Source organism: Hipposideros armiger, unplaced genomic scaffold, assembly GCF_001890085.2.
Source record: "Hipposideros armiger isolate ML-2016 unplaced genomic scaffold, ASM189008v1 scaffold_25, whole genome shotgun sequence".
Taxonomy (NCBI): Eukaryota; Metazoa; Chordata; class Mammalia; order Chiroptera; family Hipposideridae; genus Hipposideros; species Hipposideros armiger.
The window spans coordinates 1,030,704-1,036,541 of record NW_017731375.1 but is presented as its reverse complement, the minus strand read 5'-3'; positions in this window follow the sequence as shown (position 1 = coordinate 1,036,541).

Here is a 5,838-nt window from a genome sequence, read left to right as displayed (position 1 = left end):
ACCTCTATATGAAGTCCTCCTTTTGAAAATAAAGTATAGTCTGTAGTTTTGGGTATTAAGATGGGTTTGGGGGTTATACATTGTCAGTTAGGTTCAGTTGATTGACAGTGTTGTTTATATCTATATTCCATTGATTTTTCTTTGCCTGTTTGTTTTATCAATTAATGAGAAATGGATATTATAATCTCTGACTGCAATTTTTAAAAATTTCTTATTGGCTCTTAGTTTTCCTTTTTGAATTTTAATGTTCACTTATTCGATGCACATATATAAGAATCACTATTTCTTTCAGATGAAATGCTTTTTTTGATCCCTGCTTAATCTCTCCCTTTATATCTTATAATATTCTTCATTTTGAAATGTACTTTGTTGGATATTAATTTAGCTATGCCAGCTTTCTTATGCTTATGGTTTACACAGCATAATTTTTTCCTCTTATTTTACTTTCAATCTATCTATATCTTTGTATTTACAATGCAGGTATTACACATAATACATAGTTAGGTTTTGCTTTTTTATCATTCTGATAAACCTTCCCGTTAAGTTAGATATTTAGTTCATTTACTATTCCTGTGGACTTTCAGAAGGATGTGACAAAGATGTTGGAAACACTTAAAAAAGAAGAATATCTGATATAAGTGAGCAACAGTAAATTTATTGGAATAAACATTACTATTTTAAAGGAGACTGTGGTTATATACTAATCAGTTAATTTAAATGGACATAAGCACTTTATATGAGTGGTCTCCATTTAATGTGCAGTACACCAATGAAATGCTTTGACCCTTGGTTTCTATTTTTTTTTCATGACTTTTAATTATACCCTATTTTTTCACTGTCTTTTAAGGCTTTCCACTTTTTGTTGGAGAACCCTCCCTACTTCTTATCACATATTTGATTATATCTAAGTTTTGAGAGATCAGATGGCAGCTTTTAGTTTATGAGAAGCCAAGAAAAGGCACATTTCTCATATTTTTATTGAATTAATTTTGGCAGGGTTGCTTTTTGCCAGCTTATTCACTTCACATGTGAATAAAAAAGAAAACAATAAATATTTTTAAAAATAACAGTCTCCATGGAGTCACATTACATTTGGCTTCTGTGGAATACATCTGACTGTAGATTTGACAGATGTAAATTAATATGGTAGTACCAATGAACTCATATAACAACATATTTTTCTAAGTTTTTTTATTTCAGCAGCATTTATTCTTAGTATACTGAAAGTTTTTGTATAGTTGTGCTTGCCACTCTATGATTAAATGGCTCTAATGACTGCTATTTTACTGTAGATGGAAGTGGGTAGGGCCATAATATTTGAGTTATTATATTTTCTGTGTAGGAAATATAATAATTGTTCTTTAATTGGAAGACCGTAATAAGCAGGGAAAATACAATGTACAGATTCATAAATTTGGTAGCTTCATGGATATTTACAAACTATTTCTCATCCTTATACATTTGATCATGATCACATAGCTATCGCCAGAACCTGAAGTAAAAAAACCAAATCACCTGGTAATAATTTTAATGTTTTACCCATTACAATACATTTAATAAATGTTACCCTTATAATATTTGCTCCTTCTTGTTTTTAGTATGTAGGTCAGCCTTTATCATTTTTGGCTAGAATAATGCACGTGTTCTAATTTGCTTTGCTACCAGTCGTCTCTTCCTCCTGTAATTAATCTTAAAAAATGTTTCAGAATGATTTTTCTTAAACCAAACTTGGATCATGTTGGCGACTTTCCATTGTCCAATTCATACAGACTGCTTTCAATGTTTCTATAATGTCTGCATTCAAAGCTGTCACTATCCAAATACCTAACAAGTCAGCAGCAGGATTCTGGCTTCCAAATCTTCCAGTCTTTGTCTTCTGGTTTATGCTCAACTGTGTCCTTTGTTTGTGTTAACAATGGAACTCAGACTTTAATTCCTGTCAGGTCCCATCCTTTTTTTGGCTTCTGTCTTATGTCTATCCTCATCATATTTCCCTGTTTGAGTGTGAAAACTCAACTCATTGCCAAACTTGTGGTGGATTTTCCCTGATGCTGCCTCACACAAGAATACAGAGGTCTTGTGTCTACTCTAGTTCTAGAACATTACAACGAGGCCTCAATATTATAACACAAACTTGAACTTTACTATGATATGATTCCCATTATGACTGACCCTGAAGTTAAGGTGCAAGGACCCAGTCTGAAGGAGGATGCAATTTCTTTTTATTTTGAAACCTTGTTTATATTAGAAGAAACTTGTGTGGGTGCGGGCTACGCATAGCAGAAACCCAATTTGAACAGGGTCAAGTACAAAAGAGAATTTATTGTTTCAAATGTCTGGAAGTCCAGGTGTAAAGCTTGCTTCAGGCTTGGCTGTATTCAGAACTCAAATGATGTCAACATGACTCTCTCATTCTCTTTTTCTCTTTGTATTGTCTGCTCTGCTGTATTCATAATGGGGTTTGGTAGAGAACTTATATATCTAAAACTGTGATGAAGTCAGAAAGGAGACCCATTAAGAAGACAGAAAAAACGTGAAGAGAGATAAAGTGAGAAGGAAAGAAAAAACGCATACGAGGTTACTTTCTGAAATGTTCTTGAAGTACAAACTACCTTATTTAGTTATATTCAACACAGTTAGAGGCTGAATAGTGGCAAGAAGACCTACAGAGATGATAGAGAAATGGATAGGTAGGAAGACAGATAATGATAGACAGGAAGACAGGCAGACACATTTGTTGTTTGTCCTTCCTGCAACCACACAGAATTCCCCAAGACCCGAAGTTAACTTTTCTAAAGTTCACTAAGTGTAGAAACAGCCTGCTGTGGTGATCTGTTCATTTGGCAACAGAGAAAGTCGGAAGCTGTGATGAAAACTCAGGTGGTGTTTAGCAGCTTTTCCTGGCATACAGCGTTGGGCCTGGTAGCGACGTTTCCCGTTACCTCCATCTCCACCCCCCTCCCTGCTTCCCGTTTTGAATGGTATGCTCAGTCTTGAAATGTCAAGCCTCACTGTGCAATTATGTAATTCAGCCTACACTAATCAAGTGATTATGCCATTAGAGAAATCCTAAGGTTTTAGCAGTTTGTTCCTTAATCTTTCCTTGATGGACCTGACCGTGTAACTCTACACAAAGGTCTCATTCCCAAATTAGACAGCATCTCATGGAGACTGGCTTGTCCAGTCCATCACCTCCAGAGTCTTTTTTAGATCCTGTGGCTCTGGGCTGTGAAGAATAACAAACCATTATTGCAATAAGATGATGGCTGCGTCACACGCCAATACAAGATTTCCTACAGACAGGGCTCTTGGTCACTTTCTTCTCTCGGGAATGGCTTTTGCATTGCTCCTGCTCCTATTATTCCAGGACTATTACCTGACACTCTATATGGGTGCTCATTAGATAAATGAACATTATTTACTGAGAAAAGAACGTTGTGCTCCTGTAGGAATCTATGGTCTTCAAAGACGTAACGCTCCAGGAGAAAGAGGTGTGCCCTCACTCACGCCTAAAGCCTTTAAAGGGCCACACCATTCATTTATCTTTGCTTCCACCTCTGTAAACCATCTTCCATTTCACTCTCTATTTTTAGTTTCAAACTAAAAAGATATGCTGCAGTTGATATGTGAATTAATTTCTACTCATCATGGGCTTCCAAAGTGGCTGTCTGTACCAGTATCAGTATTGAAATTCAGAAAAAAAAATATGATACTAATACATTGAGCTAGTATCGACAGCAGATAGAGGTTAATATTTTGTTGGGTTTTTTGTTTTGTTTTGTTTTGGTCTTTTTCAAATACCACATCATTGTCATCTGACGAAGCTTACCCCATGTATACTACAAGTGCAGTCTATATACCAGGGCCAGTACCCAAGCTGTGTGCTATTGGTCTACAGTGAGAGGGGTAAAGAAATTGAGAGTGAAGGTTTAGAGACATAGCAAAGGTTACAAACTGGGCAAACTATGTGCACACACACCTCTGTCACCTACTCCCTGGATTCCCAGTTGTCTCATCAAAATGAAACATCCCTGCTATCAGCTCCTGGGCAGAGTAGCTAGGAACCGAACCGTCAGCCTTTATTCTTCTCATGCCTTTTCTTATGCTCAGAATACTGCCAGATGAACTCCAGAGAAGCCTGAGGGTCTTCAAACTTTGAAGAGCCCTGGGGTCACATTCCGTTGAAAGGAATTGACAAGGGTGGATTGCATGGCACAGACGCCAGGGCAAAGAGGGAATTTTTTGTTTGTTTTGTTTCTTGGATGATGGGCCTCCCAAAACATTTCTCAAATCATCTCAAATAATTGATTCTTTTACATGCAGCTGTCAGTCGGTGTGGCAAAGGGAGAGAATGCTCTGAGCTTATGGAAAATGTAATTTATTTGGAGGCAGAAGACCTGGATTGAGGTCTCTGCTTTACCAGTGAGTGCTATGGAACCCAGAACATTTACTTAGACTACAGACTCAGTATGTTGATCTGTAAAATGGGACAGTAAAACTTGGCTCAGAGGTGTGCTGTTGCAGACAGATACAACGTTTGTGAATATGCTGTCTAAACCATGAATATTTAAGCCACTATAAGGAATTAATATTGTTTTCTAGAAAATATAAAATACAGGTGTTGGGAGATAATGTTTCACGGATCTGTCATGTTTTAGCATGTCCTAGGGCATGCTTTCCTTTTAGAGTGTCTTTTCAAGGGTGTTTGTAGAGCAAACAGCTTTGGAATATAGAAACAATGTTTTCTTTTGGAACAAAGACCAGGATTCCTTAGAACCTTGAAAAATAAAGATGGTGTCTCCCTTGGAGTAAAGGATAGGACTGCTTACTTTACATTATAAAAGTTTTGGGCTGCCTAGGACCGAGAATCCGCTCTTGTAACACAACACACCACATATGCAGGTATCACCTTGTATCAGCCTGTGGAACTCTGAAGCTTTGATAACTGGCATAAGCAATGCTGATACAATGGCTACTACTATTTCTACGATAAATACAGTTATTTTTCTCTGACCCAGGAGTTTTACATGAAGGATAAATTGATGTTTTGTGACAGGAAGCAGATATAATTCTAGAATAATGATATACAAATATACGTATTTGTGTATAGTCTAGCCAGAGGCAGAAAGCTAAAGTTCACATGATCTTGGTGATTTTGTTGATATACTTACATTATCTCCTAATATATTTGAGTCTTATGATGAAAAGAAAAACATATTCAAGGTTCTAATTTTGGTACATTTTGTGTTTATTTTCTAGCAAACAATAGATTGAGAAGCAGTGATGGGGATACTATATTAAAAATGCACTCTTATAAAACAATATTCAAAAAGAAAAAAATCTGTATTTACAAAGTAAAAGGAAATTTGCTTTCTACCATATCAGTTATGTAAACAAAAATTGCTACAACCTTCAAATTTGTATTTAATTTTAAATACACAAATACTACATAAAAATTAAGCAGTCCATGACCTTAAAATTAATTCATATTTCCCTGCAGATTCTAACATGTCCCCAGTTAAATATTTTTCATTCTGGGTGAAAACAAAAGAAAAAATATATATTTATCTCCCCTGTCTAGTTTTACAAACTACAAGCTTATAAGAAGATTCTTGTTAGAGTTTCCATATCAAGAATGCTGAGATGTACTTAATTAATTAGTGAGCTCATTTAATCAGCGCCCTTAGAGACAATTTTTTCTTGTTTTTTTTCACTTTACCAAAAAGGTTTCAAGACATTTAACCAATATCTAGTATAATTATTTCTTATAGTAAAAGATAAGAAGGCAGTTATAATCTTAGGAATGGGAGCATCTTGAAGACATAGGCACAGTTCTCC